We start from the raw sequence: 22,620 nt of genomic DNA on the forward strand, positions 1-22,620 counted from the left end.
CTGGATTTTTTTGTTTTCCAATCCATAGGAATAATCTCTTTATTTATTGAACTCATTTGCCTTTCACAAAGCAAACGGCAAAAAATAAAACTACTAACAATTTACTTTTATCGACTGGATAATAGGGTTGTTTCCTATTTTCATTTAATTGCCTAAATCGAAAGATTACTACTCCTGGAGTACGTATTTCATGCTTTTAAGATTTTTGAATGACGATAAATATTTTTCGCGATTAAATGAAAAGTGGAAATCTTCAAGCGCGTGAAAATGCGACAGTTAAGTATGAATGATGGGAAAAGGCCGTGCGACGTCAATCTGATTCCAGGTGCGGCCTTGTAAGGCCACATTGCTGCAAGACTATGAGCGCTGCTACGATGCAGGCTGCTGGCAGGTAGCAGAATACTCAGCCAGCAGGTAGTGCTTGGCTTAAATGATTATTGTAAAAACCCTATCAAAGGAAGGAAACTTTTTGACCATAGGCAATTTTAAGAGCTCGCCAAGTGACCTTTAGCCCAGACCTCAATGGATTCCCATCCAGCCAACGTTCTGCGTCAAGGAATTTCCACACACTGTCAGTTCTTCCTTCAGTCCAGAACTTGAGGCCAAACTGAACGTGTATGGTGGGCATAAGTATACTTTGCATGATCACAGTAATGTCAACGTAAATTTTTTATGTAATTTTATGCATTCATTTTCTCATGGAAATATAATTGATCGTATTATGAAATAATAAAGTAAATACTATCTTCCGTCAATGACTAGTGAAAGTCCATCCCAGTCACAGTCCACTTTGAGCAACAGTTCAGTTCCAGTCATGTTATCGAGCACAGTCACTGTCCAGTTTGAGCCATAGTACAGCTCTTTTCATGTTACCCAGCCCAATCACTGTCAAGTTTTAGCCATAGTACAGTTCTAGTAATGTTACCCACCCCAGTCATAGTCAACTTTGGGCCACAGTATAGTTCGTCGTGTTATCAAGCCCTGTCACAGTCCAGTTTGAGCCATAGTACTGCTCCAGTCATGTTACCCAGCCCAGTCACTGTCCAGTTTGTGCCATAGTACAGTTCCAGTAATGTTACCCATCCCAGTCACAGTCAACTTTGGACCACAGTACAGTTCGTCATGTTATCAAGCCCAGTCACAGTCCAGTTTGAGCCATAATACATCTCCAGTCATGTTACCCAGCCCAGGTACAGTCCACTTTGGGCCACAGTTCAGCTCCAGTCATGTTACCCAGATCAGTCATTGTCCACTTTGAGCCATTGTACAGTTTCAGTCATGTTTCCCAGCCCAGTCACAATCAACTTGGGGCCACAGTACAGTTATTCATGTTATCAAGCCCTGTCACAGTCCAGTTTGAGCCACAGTACAGTTCCAGTCATGTCAGTTCAAAAGGAGGAGTGGAGAACCCTGCGCCTACGTGGTTTACAACCAATTGCTGTCCCCCAAATGCACCTCACACCCTTGCCCAGTCATACAACGTTGTCAAATGCCTATGAAGCACTGAAACAAGCCTGATCCACCAAAACAAGCCCTTTCTTAGAAACACCAAAACAAAGGATTCTTCCTTTGGTACCTTCACGCTCGTCTTCCCTTCTGGCTGCTTTCTTTCACTTAAAACCCTTTTGTTTACGTGTGACGTGAGCGTTTCCCTTTCTTACCTGGCTACCTTGCCCCCCACCCCTTCTAGCTGTCAACCGACAACTCTCGGCGGCCGGACTGTAATCTGCAGAACCTCAGACTTCAGACGGACTTCAACTTTCTACACAATATCTTAAACTCGACCTCTGACTGCCCTGAACTCCTCTCTCTGTTGAATTTCAGAATATTGACTCATTCCACCCACTCTCTCTCTCTCCCTACTCCACCTGCCTGTTATTCCCAGAATCTCCCTGACCAAGCGCTCACCTTTATATCGCCTCTCCTCCCTTCTAAATTCGCTCCCTCCTTCCATAGATCCTTTTTACATGTCATGCAAGAAATTCACCGATCAAGCTCCGCCCCATCTGCCTGCCAATAGGGGGTGCGGTCCAATGAATGCTACTTTCGCTACCAGACGCTACAGACGGAAGTGCTCCGGAGCTCCGGTCCATAGGCGCTACGTTCGCTACGAGAATTTCTTTTCGGACCGGTCAGGAGCGAAGTCAAGATGGCGGAAATGAACGAGGGCGAGCAAACTGGGATTATGAAATCGAATATATGGTTTTAAATGCGAATTGAGGTGATTATGGTAATTGAATATTAATAAATATATTCGAATATCATTTAAATGCATTATATTTTCCAATATCGAGGTTCCACTAAGTAAAGCAAGAAACTTTGGACCGTATTTCTCACACCTACCCTCGCCTACCCCTTCTAAATGAAACTCATTACCCAAGAAAAGGAAAAAGTAGGTACTCTACAGTTTTCTCAGTTGAAACATGTCAATTTATTATTGGTAAAGACTATTAAAAACATTAATCCATTTATTTATTTTGATTAATCCATTTCATGTAAATCCTATTTTTCTTCAGATTTTAATTTATGACATGAGTTGATTTGTCGTTATGTGTTCTTACAATCCTATCTTATATTACATGCCCCTTTTAATAATTTTTTGTTGCCTTTTGTATGCTAAGGCTGCTTCCAGAGACATTAGAGTTCACTTTGGGGGAGATACGAGAATATTTGCGGATAGATAGTTCTTGCCATATATTTATTTAAATCACGATTAATTTTACATCTATTTACTAAGTACGTCTACTCCGTTACTTCGTAGTCATTTTTATAGGAGAAAAGTGTCCACATTCAGCGTCCAACATCTGCAACGTGAGTAAACTCTCCATTGCCTCAGTGCATTCCCTTCGGATTTCCGCCAAAAATTGACTCGCTCCTTCGCTGACCCAAGTTTTCAGGGGAGCGTCTGGAGCGAGGCGGGAAACGTGTGTATGACGTTTTCCGTGACGTCACAGCCTAACCTGTAGCGCTCCGTAGCGAATTACGGACCGCTTGGTGGCGCTCCGAAGCATTGGTAGCGTTCAACGGACCGCACCCTGGGTGGTTTCCTTTTTTTATTGCCTAAATCGAAAGATTATTATTACATATTTCACGCTTTTAGATTTTTAAGTGACGATATCTATATTTCGCGATTAAATGATAAGTGAAAACTTTCAAGCGCGCGAAAACGCGACGGCTCAGTATGAATGCTGGGAAAAGCCCCTGTGACGTCTGGCTGCTACTGTGTGAGGCTACCTGGATGCTGTGTGAGGCTACCTGGATGCTGTGTGAGGCTACCTGGATGCTGTGTGAGGCTACCTGGATGCTGTGTGAGGCTATGAACGCCGCTACGATGCAGGCTGCTTGCTGCCGGGCACGGCGGTAGCGTAGAGTACCCTGCTATCAGGCAGCGTTTGGCTTTAATAAGGATTATTATTCCCCTATCAAACGAAGGAAACTTTCCGACCATAGGAAGTTTTAATAGATGATTATTAAGAGATGTTTCCCTGAGCTCTGTGACTCATGCATGCATTGGTAATCTCAGAAGATGTAAAACTCCTATTCTCTGGTGTAGAAACTAGGTCCCTGTGACGTCACGCGGAGTGGAATCGCATGGGCGCCAATCTGGCCTTTTTCAAATGAGGTTAAAATTGACCATTGCCATTCGTGTAAACCGGTATTTCTAAAACCAAATAATTTTTATATTATGAATACACTAATGGTGGGTAACGAAACGCAATCAATGCCTTTCGTTTTCTCTGATGAAGAAAACTACCCTATTGCCTAGTTGTTTACTGTGGGAAGCAGTCATCGCCTACTGTAGTATATCATTCGATGTAGGCCCATATTATATGCTGCATATGAAATTTAGATAAAACTATAAAATTATTTTGCTGAAAGAATTGTAACTTTATCTCGATTACAAAGGGAGTGATGAATTTGTGATGGCCTCACCTCGTCAGTCTGCTCTGTAGGCTTCCACTTTCCTAGATCGTTTTGCCATTAGATACAGGTGGGCGAGGTGTGCTATTGTTTTGACGAGGAAGATATTCTCAGTGAGGGAAGATTTTTTTCGCTTCAAGAGACAATATAAATCCTACCGACGTTCATCGTTTCGTCGAACGATGAACATATCGAATGAAATAGATAAATTAATGAAGATAACCATACGAGGGTGGTCTGAAAAGTTTTCAACAAAAAAAAAAATTCTGAATTTTTTTTTTTAATTTTCAACATAGTCTCCTTTTAATTCTATACACTTCTCCCAGCGATGCTCCCATCTCTGCAACCCGTCCAAATAGTACTCGGCGCTTTTCTGTGCAAAATAATTGTCTACGAAGGTGATTGCCTCTTCATTGGATGAAAATCTCTGTCCTCCGAGAGCAATTTTTAGATTGGGGAACAGAAAGAAGTCACTTGGTGCTAGATCTGGTGAGTAAGGTGGATGGTCAAGCAGTTCAAACCGTAATTCGTGGATTTTAGCTATTGCAATCGCTGAGGTGTGAGACGGTGCGTTGTCTTGGTGAAACAGGATTTTCTTTTTCTGCAAATGTGGCCGATTTTCCGCAAGTTCTGCCTTCAGCTTGTCAAGTAATGATGCGTAGTATTTTCCTGTAATGGTTTTTCCTTTTGCAAGATAATTGATTAAAATAACTCCATGACTATCCCAAAAAACTGTCGCCATCACTTTCCCAGCCGAAAAAACAGTTTTAGCTTTTTTTGGAGCCGGTTCCCCCTGTGCAGTCCACTGTTTGGACTGTATTTTCGCTCCGGGCGTATGGTGGTGTATCCAAGTTTCATCAACAGTAATTAATCAGCGCCAAAACTCGGATTTATTGCGTTTAAACTTCGCCAATAGAGCGTTGGAAATGTTCATTCGAACAAGTTTTTGCTCTAACGTGAGCAAACGCGGCACCCAACGCGCGGACAGCTTTCTCATTCCTAAATGTTGATGTAAGATGTTACAAACACGTTCTTTTGATATGTTCATGACCTCTGCTATCTCTCTCACTTTAATTCGGCGGTCTTCTAGCACTATTTGGTGAAATTTGGCGATATTTTCGTCTGTAGTTGCAGTTTTTGGACGTCCCGAACGTTCAACGTCTCCCAAGCTCTTACGGCCACGTTTCAATTCAGCTGCCCAAAACTTCACTGTTGTAAATGATGGTGAAGAGTCTCCATACACAGAATCCAACTCATCCTTGATTTGCGTAGGCGTTTTGCCTTTCAGAAACAAATATTTAATGACAGCTCGATACTCGAGTTTGTCCATTATCACAAAATCACTCACATCAACTCACTAAAATGACTGTTACATAAAAACTGCGTGTCCAAAATGGCTGAAACTTTGGTTAGTAACAGTAAACAAATAAACAATTAAATTTAATAGCTTTTAATTACTAGTGTTGCCATTTTCACGTTGAGGTCGGAAACTTTTCAGACCACCCTCGTATATCCTTTCGAAAAACGTCGTTAGTCAACGTTCAAAATTTTGAACATAAAAAAGTTTTCACTTCCAACGGCAGTCCCACGACTGCCATTATTTTTTATTATAAAAGAGGAAGTTTATTGAGAACATGTGGATATAATTAATCTTAAACACAAAAATATATATGCGTGCATTTTGGTGACAAATTCAAGAACTTGGGTAGAAAATCCAGTCAACGTGATTCATTCCGATGTACGGTTTACACATATAGGTACTCGTAAATATTGACCGCGGAAAATCGCCTAATATACCGTTTTTCATAAAGTGAGTTTCGTTGGCATGATAATTCGAATGACCTTGCGCAAGATCGTTCATCTTGTGATCTCAAGTAAGATCATTCATCATGCCTACTATATTATCTTTCCCGAAATATTTGGATAAATATCTTATATAATAATAAAAGTTATCCCATTATAATTACAATATCATTCTTATGTGTGTGTACGAATCCTATTTCGAAATGAAAGCGAACGGGAACCATAAAACATGTAGGTTGCGTGACCGAGGTTTTTAACATTAAAGAACTTCCATGGTTTAAAATTGGCGCTCTCTGAAGTAAATTTTGAATGACTGTTGGCACAAAGATATTCGCGGAAAAATGTATCGCTTGCCTCTTTGATTATAAGTATTATATTAGTAGATACATACCCTGCATCACTCATTATTCGCACTTACACCGAGTTGATTACGATTTCGAATAATAACAGTCTGTTTTGCCCCTTCGTTGTAGGCAGTTTTTGCGACATTCGCCAACTTAACGCAGGACATGTTTCATTTCGAGTTGCTCGCAGCGTAACCTTCAGCCTTCCGCATTGAACGCGTTCAACAAGTCACGGGGACACGTTTCAGCCGGGTATTACCCATGTTAATACATTACGTCTTACCCACATGTGGTAGCAGTTTTGTCCTGATTGTCAATCAAGTGGTACGTAATTTTTGGTGGTCATTCCTTTATCGTATTTTGAAATCGCAATCATGTTTACAACTGACATTACTCTTTTGGCTTAATGTTACAGTTTGTAGGATGGTGATCAGGGGTGTGTCAGTATCCTGAAATTTAAGTGACATTAAGACACTCGACGCTGACAACTAGCGTGGAAGCGGTGGTAAGTTCTCAGTGCTTTGCTGTTTAAATATAGAAGCCTTTAAGCCACTCTTAGTAAGTAGAGATAATATTCACGCTATGTTTGTCCTGCTGCTGCTCTGCATTTGGGCACTTGTACGGCCTTAATATCTTCGTTATAGGAGAGCAATCCGGAACTGAGATGCGTTATTCCAGCTCGTATAAAATCGAGCTTTGCTTCGAGATTGTTTTAGATAGTTTATTTGCGGCTGGACGGTTTCGTGTTTGTGGTCGTATCTCTTTTTTTTTGAAGGATAAACTTACCAACCACCATGATCATATTTGACCGTTACTATTCTCGTTTCCTCATTTGTGTGCGGCATTTAAATTAGTCCTTGAATGTATGCGTTCTAAAGTTGGCAACTTTTTTCACGAAAGAATCGCTTATGTAAATTTTGTGGTAGTTGCACGTTCTCCAATATTTTGCCTAACATCCGAAATTCCTAAGGCGTGTCTAGTGCTCATGAGAAAGAGGTACCTAATGCTGTAATGGTACCGCTTTGGATAAGTAACTGGTATTCTTATCTTCTTTATTCCTTTTGTTCATTGAGGTGACATTGGATATTTAAATAATTTCTGATATTATTGCGGAAGTCATGATATCGTTACACATCACGCCTAGAATATTGTGATTACTTTTTTTTTTTTAAATAAAATGGTGCACTTACATAAAGACTGTCATAGTAAAGTGAACTTATATAACATATAAAATTTTAGAAAATAAGGTAATTACTACTAAGATTTCAATTTTTTGTGAATGTGATAGAAATTTTTTTTTGACATTTATTGATAAGTTTCTTTAATTTATAACTGTTGTAGTTTTAACTGTTAATTATAGGGACTGACGGATCCAGGATTTTTTTCGGGTCCGGATTCGGATCGGATCCTTGATTTTCGGAGCCAGATCTTTCGGATCAGATATTTTTGGATCCAAATGCATTTTCAAATTCCTAACACCGAGATTCCCTCGATGATTGCTCAATCTCTTGGGAAGAGTCGCACTATGTGCCAGTAGTGCCCTATTTATAACTGTTCAGGGTTCCCGCTCAACTGTGAAAACCTTAAAACCGTGAATAAGCCGTGAATTTCGTCTACCGTGAAAAAACCTGAAAATAGCCGTGAATTTCATCATAAGACCTTAAAAAATCTCTCAAACTTATAGAAAAAGAACTACAATTGACATATGAAAAGAAAAAAAGGTATTTCAGTCGTATTTTAAGCCTGAGCCACATAGAGATACGTTTATCTCCACACGTGTATTCGAAGTACAATTATTGTTGCCTTGTGCCATGACGACACATTGATCTTGAGCCTGTGATTGGAAGACTGGCAAACAAAGTGTTCATTAACCCTGGCGAAAAATCAGACTCTTCTTTTCTTCCCTACCTCTCTGCTCCCTCCATTTTGCCACTCACAACCTTAAGCTAAATTTTGATATCGATAGGTCTAGTCTTGAGAAATAGCACTTTCATTGCTACGTTTGAATTCACGGCACCTGTCGCTGTTGATAAATTTATAGTTAACGTGCAGGTGGTGATTGTTACATCATCAATATTTCTGCCTAAAATCTATCAATCAGTCTATCAACAGACTGTGAATTTGACGATATTTAGACCGTGAAAACCTGGAAAAACAGTGAATTTCATGATTTAGTTAGAGTGGGAACACTGCTGTTGTAGTTTTAACTGTTAATTACAACTATTTTTAACGATTTTGACGGTGACCGCTTTGGATGAAGATGCAGCATACTGATGCCATCCTATTCTCATTGTGACCTGTAAATTAAAGCACAAATTCGGAGTTTTTCGTTCGTAATTCACATGCTAGGTACACATTAAGGGTACACCGATAGTCGTGTTGTAATTGACCTTCACATTGATTTGTTATAAACCATCAAATTTCCGCGTAGTGAACTGCATTTCAAGTGAAAGCTTAACTCTTTGGGAACTACAATGTGTAAAGGATGTCACAAAAAGAATTAGAAGCCAAGGGCATATTCTTCAATAGAACCAATTCCTACAATCATACTCCATCCCATTTAATTCTGAGATCATCATCATCACTGGTCCATAACAATCCTAGGATTGGTTTGACGCAGCTCTCCACTCTATTCTCCTATCAGCTAATCTATTCACACTTACGTATTTCTTCTCTTTCACATCCCTCTTTACTTGTTCCATATATTTTGTTCGAGGTCTTCCTTTTCCGTTCTTGCCTTCCACTTGCCCTTCGACGATTGTCTTCATCAGGCCATCATGTCTCAAGATGCGGCCTATTAGGTTGTTCCGTCTTCTCATTAAGGTTTTCATGAGGCTTCTCTTCTCTCCTACCCTTCTTAGGACTTCCTCGTTACTAACTCGGTCGATCCATTTGATTTTCATCATTCCTCTGTAGCACCACATTTCAAAGGCCTCTATCCTTGCTTTCTCCGCTGCAGTCATTGTCCATGCCTCACTTCCAGGAGTATAGGAGCATACTTCAGATGTAGGTTCTTATAAATTGTTTCTTAACTTCCATATTTAAGTTTCCTGCTGTGAGCAGGTCTCTCTTTTGATGGAATGCTCTCTTTGCCTGGGCTACTCTGCTGATACTTTCTTTCTTACTTCTCCCGTCACTAGTTTTCTTGCTTCCCAAAAAACCAAATTCATCCACCTCTATCAGTTTTTGCCTCCCTATTTTAATGTTAGTCTTGACTACTTCTCTTCTGCTGCATACTATGATCTTTGTTTTCTTCGTGCTTATTTTCAGTTGATATCTACTCATTACCCTACCCATATTAGCCAGAATATTTTTCAAATCCCTCTCTGTTTCTGCTACAATGGCTATGTCATCAGCAAATCTTAGCATGTTAATTTTTTCTCCATGGATATTCACTCCCAATGCCTTTTGGGTCATTCCTTGTCAAATCAACCAATATTTTGACCAAATGACACCCACCGACTCGGATTTTCATGAAACTTGCCGTGGTCATACATTCTGGTATAATTAGAAATTCTGTACAATTTTAGCCTCCGATTGTCAATTGTCAATGAAATATGAGCAATTGAAATTTAGGTTTGACCCCTAAAGTGCCGCAACGTGCAATTCATTGTGATTTTTACTTTCATCCATAACTCCATTCCTGTGAGATGAGAAGGTATGATTTTTTTTCTAAAGCTAAGTGATCCATCATGATCCCACGATTATCATTAAATATTCACTGCATGAAGTAATTCAGCTGGAAAAAAATGAAGTTTACAAAAAAATCTCGCTTGTACCATTTTTCATTGTCAGCATCCATAGGGAAAGGCCATCATTGTTCGGTTTAAAGTAATCATTAATGTATGAGCAAAGATCCTGATGAAAAAAAATCGTGAGTCCGGCGTTCCTTTTAGTAAAAAAAAATACTCGTTCATGTTCACGGGGGAAAAAAGGCTCTTTTTCAAGGCACATAGAGATTACACAATTTAGAGGAGATATAAGCTTATACTCATGATAAAACAATATTGGAGCATGCATTATCTCACTATAGCATATGCTACTGACTCTTAGAGTAGGAAACACATAAGCAATCATGTGAATGTACTCTCCAACGTACTGCTAATTTCGTGCTTTCAGGACTATTTCTACTAGGCTTCCTCTTCCATGCGTAATGGGTAACTGAATAGTATGGTATAAAATAAAATCAAAGAAAATTCTTTGATTTCATTAATGGAATTTGAGATAATTTTTTAAAAATTGGGACATACAGCATACTTCTGATTATTCGTGCTAATGATGGGGAGAGACGGCACGAACAATCGGGAAATACAGATAACCCAACCTTTGACGTAAATGTCTTGCAATGTTCATAATTTATGTAAAACAAACAATATATTATTATTTATACAGTTATTCTGTTATTTTAGGGTACTTTTCGGACTCATTGAGAGCTTTAATCGTCAGTCCGCAATCTTTTTAGCGGTGATAACAAGGTATTACTTGTACTTTTACGACTCCTTATAAGACCTGGTTTTGAAAACCACGCATCTGGAGCTGAATGATCACGGATACAGAAAAGTGGTTTGCACGAATGCTTCAAAACCACTGCGCGATGTCGGAAATCAACACTTTCAGGCACCAAACTCCGTAGTAGTGTCTCGAACAAGTTGCCCGGGTTGACACCAGGGTTGATAAAAATCATTATTTTTTTCAAAAAAATCATTTTTGATGATTTTTTTTACTTTTAATCGGATTTTATTGATTTAAATGAGATTTTTATAATTCTCCATTCATCAAAAATTCAGTTATTTGCAAAACTAACTATTTGGGCAGCATATTGGAGAATGATCGTTTGCAGAAACAATAAGAGGCAACATACTCTAAACTCAATACAACATTTAGTCAATCAGGGGAGAGAACTATGGAAATGCCAATGGTATCAAATTAAAAATTACACCAGCGTAATGTAAAATTGCCATTGGAAGTATCAAATGTGCTATATTATGCGGTTCTAAAGCATATAAAGTTTAGAAAAATTCTGTAATTGCAACTTTGTATGGTGCCTACGCTTAGAAGTTAAATCAGAAAACAATTTTTTTTCAACGGAAACACTAATATTCCAACCAAAGCCATTTTTTTTATTTTCATGTTACATGCATTCCTACAGTATCATTTCTATTTAAGAGCCACCATTGTGCTGATAACTGTCGATTCATTGAATTAATTAAGAAATAAAAATCAAAATTATGCACTTACAGCTTCCTTTTCTTGACTCTTTAAAAATCAAACATATAGATCACAATATGTTTTAAATCACCTGATTTAAAAAAATAAAAATCAAGTGATTTAAATCGTGATTTAAATCAATCAACCCTGGTTGCAACTGATGCAGGATGTGTTTCCGTGATCACGGAGCATGGTCGCGCACTCCAAGGCTTGGAAAACTGGAACAAGGTGCTCCCATGAATGCAGCTATCTCGCGATTGCTTCCGTTTCACGAAGGGAATTCCAACGGAAATAATAGGACGGGTGTATCCTAGCGTTAAAATGCAGTAATTCCGATGATTTTGCATCCAACTTTATTTTTTTAATAAAGATCACAGAAAATATTGAGCGAGAGTGAAAATCATGCGCGGATAATCCTCAACAATAGATAAACTGAAGCCGGATAATCGGAAGTCTGATGTACATTATACTTGATAAAAATTCTTGAGTACTTTCAACACGTTATCTTTGCAGTGGACTCTCATTTACCCATTTAGTGCAGTGCCTATTTTGCCCTGTTTTTCTGAAGAATGCCACCGCTTTTTTTTGGCATATTTGTAGGTCTGCATTTGACAATTTATGCAAAGCCTAATATGCATTCTCAGCAACTATTTTTTTTTTGATCGTTTTTCAGTAGTAATTCCGATGATTTTGCATCCGATTTTATTTTTTTATAAAGATCACGGAAAACACTGAGCGAGAGAGAAAATCATGCACGGATAATCCACAACACGGATAAACCAGAGCCGGATAATCGGGAGTCTGCTGTCGTATGCCCCTTGGACCGTAAATGGTTGAGTCATATTCTGTTCATAGTCTCTGTTGCTTTTTGCTTCACAGCTTCCACAGTCCTGAATCTGGTCCCCTTCAACACTTCCTTCACTTATGGGAAGATAAAAATATCACACGGAGCTAGTTCTGGTGAGTAGGGTGGATGTCCCAACACAGGGATCCCATGCTTGGCCAAAAATGTCTTCGCCCTTAACCAGTGATGTGCAATAGGGTAGTTTCCTTCATCGAAGAAAACGAAAGGCATTGATTGCGATTCGTTACCCACCATTACTGTATTCATAATACACAAATTATTTGGTTTTAGAAATTCCGGTTTAGACGAATGGCAAGGGCCAAATTTTATCCTCTTTTGAAAAAGGCCAGATTGGTGCCCATACGATTCCACTCCACGTGACGTCACAGGGACCTAGTTTCCATACGAGTAGATAGGAGTTTTACATCGTCTGAGATTACCAATGCATGCATGAGGCACAGAGCTCAGGGAAACATGTCTTAATAATCACCTATTTAAACTGCCTATGGTCGGAATGTTTTCTTTGTTTGATAGGGTAATAATAATCCTTATTTAAGCCAAACGCTACCTGCTGGCTGGGTACTCTGCTACCTGCTAGCATCCTACATCTTAGCTGTGCTCATAGCCTTGCACCAAGGTGGCCTCACACAGTGGCAGCTGGAACCAGAATGATATCACACGGGCTTTTCCTAGCATTCATAATTAGCTGTTGTGTTTTTGCGTGGTTGAAAATTTTCACTTTTCATTTGATCGCAAAAAATAGATATCATCATTTAAAAATCTAAAAGCGTGAAATACGTACTCCAGGAGTAATAATCTTTCGATTCGGGCAATTAAGAAAAAATAGTAAACCACCCTATCAGAATGCATTGATGCTTGTTTTCTTAATTAGCCCTCAACCAGTGATGTGCAATTCTTGTTACACTACCAGTGACGAGCGGTCTGGGAGACCGCAATTAAACAAAAATTCATGTTGCAAAAAAAATGTTGCAAAGTCATTTTTATTGCTTAGTTTAATGTTTCTTTAACTTCTCAACTATTATTAAACTTATATTTAACATTATGTATTCCCGATAGGAAACAACTTTTCAGCAAAAATTGTTATTTGAAAGAGGATTAAAAAAACTGATATGAAAAACACTTGAGTTGTTATTATTATCGTACTTTTCGTAATTATATACTTAATTATCCACGTTATGAAACTAAAAATTATTCCTTGCAAATTATTATTCTTCCTGAAAAATCACTAGGAATTGTTTTTAATAACTTTTTGATTCATTTCCACCAGAATTACGTTTATTGGTTTTTCCAGTTTAGTGACGTGAGGTCTCTCACAGACCGCTACTAAAATTCAGTTGCAAATTTTCAGAAATAAATAATAAGAACGTTAAATTTAAAGAGTGCTGTGTCCCAATACACAAAATTATGACGCTCACTGGGATGATAGATATTTTGGAAAAGCAATTTAGAAAATATTCATAATTTTATAAACGCAGCGGTCTCTCAGACCGCACGTCACCGGTTAAGGGTTGACCACCAGTGCATTGTGGGCTGGGGCACTGTCCTGATGAAGAATCCACAACTTATTCTTCCACAACTCTGATTGCTTAAGGCCGTATCACACTAGCGACTGCGACCGCGACTGCGGCTGCGACTGCACCCCATCACACATTGCGGCCGACGCCACGATCGCGCATGCGCACGTATGAACATTTCTGCTTGTGGCTTGTTTGTTTACGAAAGCCCAAAGAATAGATAGAGAGCAGCAATTGTTGAAAATGTTCCTAAAATATGTTAAAACGTACTTCATTTTCATTCACCTGTGTACTCCTGTACCTGGTGGCCAAAACCCCAAGATAGTTTGTATTCTTTATTCACGGTGTTCACCTTCAGGAACCCAATTTACATACATAATTCCATGATTTGGACATGCAACCTTTTTTCATAGTGGTGAATTCAGACTTTTCCACAGGTTGATTGTCGCTTGGTTTCATTGGTAACAACTTTTATTTGCCTGGAGATCTTGGTGCACACATGTTCCATGATATTCGACACGTCTTTGTTTAGTTACAAAAAAAAGAAAGAAAAAATGCCCATAAAGGACATATTTACATAGTTAACCAGTGACGTGCAATTCTTGTTACACTTCCAGTCACGTGCGGCCTGGGAGACCGCAATAAATCAAAAATTCATAAAATATTGCTACGCCATTTTTATTGTTTCGTTTAATTTTACTTTGAATGCTTAAGTATTTTAAAACTTTAGTTTAGTTTTTAGAGTTTAGAGGATTACCCTGTGAGGGAGAATAATCCAACTATCAAATCGCTAGATAGATTGAGATATAATGAGAAAGTAAAAAAAGTTAATAATTAGGGAAGGTCGGATCGGATCCAAAGTGACGGAAGACATCGGATCTGGATCCGAAATTTTCAGTAGTGGCTTCAGTGAATGCAATAAGGGTGGAAAGAGTTCCGATTCTATCTTCAAATGCCCCATCGCATGCGATTCCTGTCCTACTCATGAACCGTTTTGTTTGAAAGCTCTCGCAGAGGTTACGTGGGAGAATTTCAGCCGTGGAAAATGGAAAAGGCAAAATACGACCGGCACCTAGGGTGACTCTTCCCAAGAGATTGAACAATCATCGGGGGAATCTCAGCATCAGGAATTCGAAATTATCCGAACCGAAAGATCTGGCTCCGAAAATCAAGGATCCGATCCGAATTCGGATCTGAAAAAAATCCGTCCATCCGTAGTGGGAATGAAATTAAAGTTTGAATGCGTTGTATTTTTGTTTCCCTCCAGTCGAAATGAAACATATTCATTTCTCTCCATTTCCATTTCACTTACCATCGGTGGAGAAAAGACAATCGGAAACAAAATGTTGCCAAGGTCAGCCAAGTTACGGGCATGTCCTCTTATATAAATTCAATGCAGGTAATCAGCAGGTATTTCTTTTATGATTTCGAAGGATGAATTAATGTCCTTAACGGGAACACCATGCCCTGACCCAACTCAAACCCAACCCAACGTCGATGTTCCAGGGCTCCCACTCAACGGTGAAAACCTTGAAAACGTGAATAAGCCGTGAATTTCGTCTGCCGTGAAAAAACCTGGAAATAGCCGTGAATTTCGTCATAAAACCATAAAAATCTCTCAAACTTAAAGAAAAAGAACTACAATTGACAAATGAAAAAAAACATGATATTTCAATGATGTTTCAAGGCCGAGCCACATACAGACACTGTCCACACATTCATCTCCACACGTATATTCGCAGTGCAATAATTGGTGCCTTGTGCCATGACGACACATTGATCTTGAGCCTGTGATTGGAAGACCGGCAAACAAAGTGTTCATTAACCCTGGCGAAAAATCAGACTCTTCTTTACTTCCCTACCTCTCTGCTCCCTCCATTTTGCCACTCACAACCTTAAGCTAAATTTTGATATTGATAGGTGACGTCATGAGAAATAGCACTTTCATTGCTGCATTTGAATTCACGGTGCCTGTCGCCGTTGATAAATTTTTAGTTAACGTGCGGGCGGTGATTGTTACGTCATTAATATTTCTGCCTACAATGGCTTATCAACAGACCGTGAATCTGACGATTTTTTGACCATGAAAACCTGGAAAAAACTGTGAGTTTTATAATTTCGTTAGAGTGGGAACCCTGTGTTCAAATCCAGCAATTAGAAAGATCTCGGGATTGGTCGCCAAACGCATCCTTGCAACAACGCAAATTGGGTCCCTAGATTACCCTTCTAACGTTTATGTCACAAATCTAAGTCAACTTAGTGCATTAGCAAATAGACCACTGCAAGGGATGAAATATGATTTTATGCTTTTCCGGTGAATGTTGTGGGTAAAAACCCTTCTCGGGATTCAAAAAAAATTATCCCCGAGGATGAGCCTCGAGTCGGAGCTTGAAACGTTGGCAATAGGGTGGTTTCCTATTATTTTTTTATTGCCTAAATCGAAAGATTATTACTCCTAGAGTACGTATTTCACTCTTTCAGATTTTTAAAAGACGGCATCTATTTTTCGCGATTAAATGAAAAGTGAAAATTTTCAAGCACATGAAAACGCGACGCGTAAGTATGAATGCCGGGAAATCTCTCCGTGTGACGTATTTCTGGTTCCTGCTGCCGCCCTGTGAGGTGACCTTGAGGCGAGGCTTAGCGCTGATACGTCGCAGGATGCTAGCGGATAGCTGAGTACCTTGCTGGATGGTAGCGCTTGGCTTAAAAAAGGTTTATTAATACCTTATCAAACGAAGAAAACTTTCTGAACTTAGCCAGTTTTAATGGGTGATTATTAAGACATGTTTCCCTGAGCTCTGTGCCTCATGCATGCATTGGTAGCCTCTGACGATGCATAACTCCTATCCTCTCGTGTAGAAACTAGGTCCCTGTGACGTCACGTGGAGTGGCATCGCATGGGCACCAATCTGGCCTTTTTCAAATGCGGTTAAAAATGGACCATTGCCATTCGTCTAAACCGGTATTTCTAAAACGAAATAATTTGTATATAATGAATAAAGTAATGGTGGGTAACGAATCGCAATCAATGCCTTTCGTTTTATTTGATGAAGGAAACTACCCTATTCTAAGATGGCTGCTGCAACGTAAAATTTACCCATCTGACATCAAGATAAGTACCATATTTGCCATTTTTCGTTTGTAGTCGCAGCGCTTTCGCCCACCCCTATGATTGTTTAGAATGTGAAATAAGTTGTGTATTGATGGCTAAGTTCTTTCTTTCTAAGTATCTCAAAAATAGCAACTTTCCAAGAGAGCAAAAGAAATGATTTACATATATTTTTCATTGTGCACTGAAATTAACAACCTATAAAGTTCATAAAACTGAAAAAGAAGCATTTATTTGCGAACAAAGAGTTGGTTTTTGCTTGTATTTTATTTAAAAAAAATGTTTTATGACTCTTTGTTTAAGATACCTGTCTCAAACCCTGCCGACATTGAGATGCGTGTTGTTAGAAGTTAGCCATCGATGTGCTAAATTTGGTGAACATTTGCAACCACTTGCTGAATCTTTTGTGTGTTGTCTTAATGCGAGGGATATGATTATTTCCTCGGAACAAGGGGCATGCAGCTTTTGGAATTCCCGGCTGTATGAGAGCATTACGAGGGCAAAATTTTGGAAGACGGAGGAATTCAAGTGCAGCACACTGCTGATTATCATAGTGGGCTAATGAAGGGGAGGTACGGCACTAATGATCGGAAAACACGGATAACCCAAACTTTCACTTAAATGTCTTGTAATGTTCTAAATTTACCTAAAACAAACAACATATTATTATTTATGCAGTTATTCTGTTATTTAAGAGTGCTTCACAGACTCAATGAGAGATTTCTTCGCCAGTTTGCAATCTTTTAAGCGGCAATAACATGGTTGTACTCGTATTTTTAATGCTCCATGTTGGGCATGGTTTCGAAGCACTTCGCAGACTCAATGAGAGATTTATTCACCAGTTTGCGATCTTTTAAGCGGCAATAACATGGTTGTACTTGTATTATTAATGCTCCATGTAAAGCATGGTTTCGAAGCACTTCACAGACTCAATGAGAGATTTATTCACCGGTTTGCGATCTTTTAAGCGGCAATAACATGGTTGTAATCGTATTATTGATGCTCCATGTAAGGCATGGTTTCGAAGCACTTTGCAGACTCAATGAGAGATTTATTCACCAGTTTGCGATCTTTTAAGCGGCAATAACATGGTTGTACTTGTATTATTAATGCTCCATGTAAGGCATGGTTTTGAAAACCACACATCCGTGGTTGTGTGATCATGGATACAGAAAAGTGGTTCACACGAATGCTTCAAAACCACTGCTCGACGTCGGTAACTACACTGTCAGGCACCACGGCACGTAGTCGCGTCTCGCACAAGTTGCCCGGGTTGCAACTGCATGTGGTTAAGGTATTTAAAATAAAGCAGTATTTTCCGATGGATTATATATTATTTTGAGTCACTGAAAATTCGATTTTTTTTTTCAAATCCATCAGGCCCCATGAAAAAAAGTTGTGGGAACGATCAAAACTAAGGTCTGAAAAATTTGAGACCTCTGGGTGAACCCGTTACCCTCACTCAATTAGGTGCCCAATAGAACAAATATTTCATGCATTTTGATGTATCTGCCAATGTTTAGCCACAAATGACAAATTTGAGTCAGCAATTCTTGTAAAACTAGGATTTGTAGATCAAAAGAAAACTCTATATCGATGGCTCAGTTTCTAACAACACGTATCTCAAAATTTGGCTGGTTTGAGACGGGTACCTTAACACGTTGCGTACAGGAGTATTTAAATATAGAGGAAAGACGTACGTGGGAAGAGGAGTTGAGATTGAAAATACAGTACACTCCTGATTATCCATTATTATTAATAGAATTTACTTATCTCCAGTTAACTCCTGATTATCCATTATTATTAATAGAATTTACTTATCTACAGTTAACTCCTGATTATCCATTATTATTAATAGAATTTACTTATCTACAGTTAACTCCTGATTATCTGGGCTAATGATGTGTAGAGACGGCACGAATAATAGGAAAACACGGATAACCCAAACTTTTTCTTAAATGTCTTGCAATGTTTACAATTTACGTAAAACAAACAATATTTTATTATTCATGCCGTTATTCTGTTATTTTAGAGTGCTTCCTGAACTCATTGAGACCTTTCTTGGCTAGTTCGTGATCTTTTTAGCGGCGATAACATGGTTGTACTGGTATTATTAATACTCAATGTGAGGCCTGGTTTCAAAAACCACCCATCCTTGGCTGTGTGATCATGGATACAGGAAAAAGGTTTGCAAGAATGTTTCAAAACCACTGCTCGACGCCGGAAACTACACTGTCAGGCACCACGCCATGTTGTCAGGTTTTGCACAAGTTGCCCGGGTTGCAACTGCGGCGGGACGTGTATCCATGATCGCGCTCTTCGAGGCTTAGAAAGTAGGAACATGGTGCTCCCGTGAATGCAGCTAGCACGTGATCACTTCTGTTTTAAGAAGGGGATTCTAACGGAGATAATAAGCCCGGTGTATCCTAGCATTCGAACACAGTAATTCCTATGATTTTGCGTTCGATTTTATTTTTTCATTAAGATCACGGAAAAAATTGAGTAAGAGGTAAAATCATGCATGGATAATCCGCAACAATGGGTAATCGGGGGTCTGCAGTACCTGCCAATTTGGGTGATCTGCCTTTGGTTTAAACATGGTTAAAATAAAGTTAATTTAAAAAATATAACTTTACCTTATCAAACATAACGATTCGTCCGTTCATAATGAGTAATGAGCAACAACTGAGCACGTACAACCAAAAATCTTTATTATACGTTAAAATTGTCTAAGTATACGCACTCAAATTATGAGGATCTACGTCATCTGTCCGGAAAGCTCGGCAAAAAAATGACTAGAATTCTCACCGTCCGTTATGTAACCATTTGGGCGCCGTCCCTCCCGTACACAACTACGCTAATGCCAAGCTATCGCCATTGGGCCGTGAAATAGGTCCTCATATCAGCTCCCAATGCCGGTGTCCTGGTCAAAGCCGCCACTCAAAGATGGAATAACTTCTGCAGAAATGGCTATGAAGTTGGCGATCAGCTCCCAACTGGCAGTCAACCCGCCACCAATCGATGTTGCTGCTGCCAGGGTTCACAAGAGAGAGAGCTTTCCCTCTAGAACCGATCACCTCGCCTCTTTACTTCCCCTCTTCCCCCTCTCGGTGTCCGAGGACAACTGCCAGTGGCCACGCACTCATTAAACTCTCTCGCACGCGAGTTCCGAATTGACACCCCTTAACCACGACCTGTGCTTGTTATATATGATTTAACACTTTCCCGGCGAACAACTTAAGAAAAATCTTCTCATCTGCACGGTATCCCGAGAAGATTTTTCAAGACCTGTGCTTGCTTTATTTTCCATCCGCCAACCCCCTTGGGGTTCAAGCACGCAAACTGTTAAACAAGGTGTAATGACATTTAAAAAATGATATTCATACAAAAAAAAAAACAACTTTTTTTTTCAAATGTATGTTTCTTTGTCAGTTTTATGAATTTTTGATTTTTAATTTTCAGTTTACAAGACGGCGTCTCAGTCAGTCGTCGAGCTCCTTCGCCCGGGCGAAGCTTACACATGTAAAACAATTTGCTGGAAGGAAAGGGAGGCTCCCAGATCGCTTCTCGAATACTCCATGGAAACCTACCTTAATCGGTAGAATACTATAATAATAATAATAATAATAGATACACACATCCTATACTGGGATAGACCGATACTTACAGATAAAACAATAGATTACAATAGGCCTGATATTTTATTGATCCACAAATTACAGCAAAGAGCAAACATAGTCGATGTAGCAGTGCCACTAAATCACAATGTTGAGTCTACGGAAAGAGAGAAAATACAAAAATATCAGAATTTAGCCGGTGAAATAAAAAATATTTGGAAGTTGAAAGACGTCAGCATACACCCACTGATAATCTCTGCGGAGGGAGTCTTGTCTAAAAGATTCAAAAAAGAAGTTGAAGACCTGGGAATTAAAAAACAACTGATTAACCTCGGGCAAAAAGCTGTTTTACTACAGACCTGCCAGATCGTGAGAAGATTCCTGGGTCGGGCATGATCGGACAGTGTAGGATAGGGTGAATTCTCTTCCTTAGCATCCGAGCCTAATCCTAAATTGACCTTGGGATAGGTGAATATTTCCAGCTGGTTTTTATCAGCTGAGAAAGTGCATTAAAAAAAAAAATAATAATAATAATTCAAAATAGATATAAATCGTTCCTTTTGCTCTCCTGAAAAGTTGTTATTTTTGAGGATGCGTGTAGTTAGAACTTAGCCATCGATATGTCGATCATGTTTCAAGGTCATGTGCAGATACTGTCCACGCATTCACCTGCACACGTGTATTCGAAAGCGCAATTATTAATTGGTCCGTGTGTGCCATAACAGCACATTGGCCTTAAGCCTGCGATTGGAAGACGTTAACCCTGGCAAAAAATCAGACACTTCTTCACTTCCCTGCTCTCTCCATTTTCCCACTCACACCCTTTTAGCTGGACCTGTATTTTGCCAACGATAGGTGACGTCATGAGAGATAGCTCTTTCATCGCTGCATTTGCACTCACAGCGTCTATGGCGTTCGTTAAATATTTAGTCAATGTACGTGATTGTCACGTGATCAATGTTTCTGCCTAAAATGGCTGATCAACTCGATACCTCCACTGCAAAAATGCTCAGCAATTGCCCACCGAATCAAATCCGCTCACCTACCAGCCCAACCGTACGAATCCGCTCAGCTAGCAGTGTTCGGAGCATAAACCAGGGCTCCCACTGCAAACCGTGAAAAACCATAAAACCGTGAATAAGCCGTGAATTTTGTCTACTGTGGAATAACACGGAAAAAGCCATGAATTTCATCATAAAACCTTAAATAAATAATAATAAACCATAAAATCTCCCATACTATTTTAGATCTACGATTGACAGATCAAAATAAAAATCGGTTGTTGGTCTTAATTCAAGGTCAGTCACGACAATGTCCATGCATTTATCTGCACAAGTACAGTGCAACCTCGATAAAACGACACCCCACGGTGCACCAATAAACACTCGTTATAGCGAATTGTCGCTTTACCGGAGGTGGAGCAAATAATAGCCAATATGTATACCTGTTGTGAACAGTTATACAGGAACAGAGTGGTGCGGTGACAGATAAATTTCTATCTGATAAACGTAAGCATAAATCCAGACAAAAGGTGATGTTTATTTGCATCAGTATATTTCCTTACTCAAACAACGACTAATTGTTTGGTGTTTTCTTGGCCATGGTGTGTTCCATCAAATGCTTTCTATTCATGCAACTCATGGACGTGCGGGTATGCTGACGACTGCTTTCTGCCGCCCGAGGAACAAAAGAAAATCAAGCATTCGCGAATGCTAATACCACAATATTTTCACCAAAATTAACTACTTATTTATCAAACGACAGTTTACCACATAAAATTAAAACTGAACACTCCATTAACTTAATTTCTAACAGATCGCTAGCAATTACAGAGATTAAGTAGTATTGATGTAAGATTTTCCGGCGATGAAACCCTCGCTAAGGCGAGAGCCAACACCAAAAGGGTCTCGTAAAAACGAATTTTTTAACACGCTTATCATAGGGTCAATTGACGGTGCATCGGCTATATCTCGTAATAGCGGGGGTCTCGCTATAGCCCGTACTCGCTTTAACGAGGTTCCACTGTATATTCTGAGCGCATTTATTGGTCCGTGTGCCGTGATGACACATTGACCTTAAGCCTGTACCAAAGCCAGAAGACTGGTAACCAAAGTGTTCATTAACACTTGCGAAAATTCAGACACTTCTTAAGTCCTCTGGCACCCTGGTCCCTCTAAATTCCCACTCACAACCTTTAGCGGGAGCTGAATTTTACAAACGTTATGTGATTTACTTT

The 22,620-nt window shown here is 39.4% G+C and overlaps 1 protein-coding gene across 2 annotated transcripts in view; it reads left to right on the forward strand.

The window, feature by feature from the left end:
• The first annotated feature begins 6,235 nt into the window (after positions 1–6,235).
• Positions 6,236–22,620, forward strand: part of LOC124172624 — an 86,011-nt gene continuing 69,626 nt past the window's right edge. The window contains exons 1-2 of one of the 2 annotated variants that reach the window (XM_046552065.1): positions 6,236–6,392; positions 6,484–6,573. The gene's annotated coding sequence lies outside the window, so the exon portion shown is untranslated. The remainder of the gene's footprint in view (positions 6,393–6,483; positions 6,574–22,620) is intronic. The other variant, XM_046552064.1, reaches the window with a different exon arrangement.

This window comes from Ischnura elegans (assembly GCF_921293095.1).
Source record: "Ischnura elegans chromosome 13 unlocalized genomic scaffold, ioIscEleg1.1 SUPER_13_unloc_2, whole genome shotgun sequence".
Lineage (NCBI taxonomy): Eukaryota > Metazoa > Arthropoda > Insecta > Odonata > Coenagrionidae > Ischnura > Ischnura elegans.